Below are 558 nucleotides of genomic sequence, written 5' to 3'. Positions count from 1 at the left end.
AGGACCCTTCGCTCAAGCGAAAATTCAATCAACAATACCATTTTAAAACTGGGCATCTCTCGCTCAGGCGAGGCCCTCTCGCCCAAGCGACAATTCATCTTTAAATTTCAATTAAACTTAAGCCTTCCTCGCCCAAGCGAGACATCATTAAAATCCTGAATTTTTTTTTTTCGTCGAAGCGAAACTTTTGCTCGCCCGGGCCAGAAAGTTCTAGAATTTCATCGAAATCCTGGGCTTTTTCGCCTAAGCGGGACCCTTGCTCGCCCAAGCGAGGATTTGGTCGCCCGGGCGAGGAGTTCCAAAACCCAAAACTACCCCTCGCCTAGTCCTCGCCCAAGCGACAGGGACTTGGACAGAATACCAACTTTTGCCCTTTTCGACAACCGAAACACATTTAAACATGGTTTTTCAAACACCTGCATCCAGAAAAGTTCCCAACAACATTCATGTGCAATATTCAACACATTTCATCAACAATCATATATATTCAAAAGCATTCAAACATACAAAATTTTGGGTTTCTTAAAACTCAAGTTAACTCCAAAACCTTTGAGATGG

The sequence above is a fragment of the Lupinus angustifolius genome, chromosome LG14 (genome assembly GCF_001865875.1).
Source record: "Lupinus angustifolius cultivar Tanjil chromosome LG14, LupAngTanjil_v1.0, whole genome shotgun sequence".
NCBI lineage: Eukaryota > Viridiplantae > Streptophyta > Magnoliopsida > Fabales > Fabaceae > Lupinus > Lupinus angustifolius.
Note: the sequence above shows the minus strand (reverse complement) of the source record.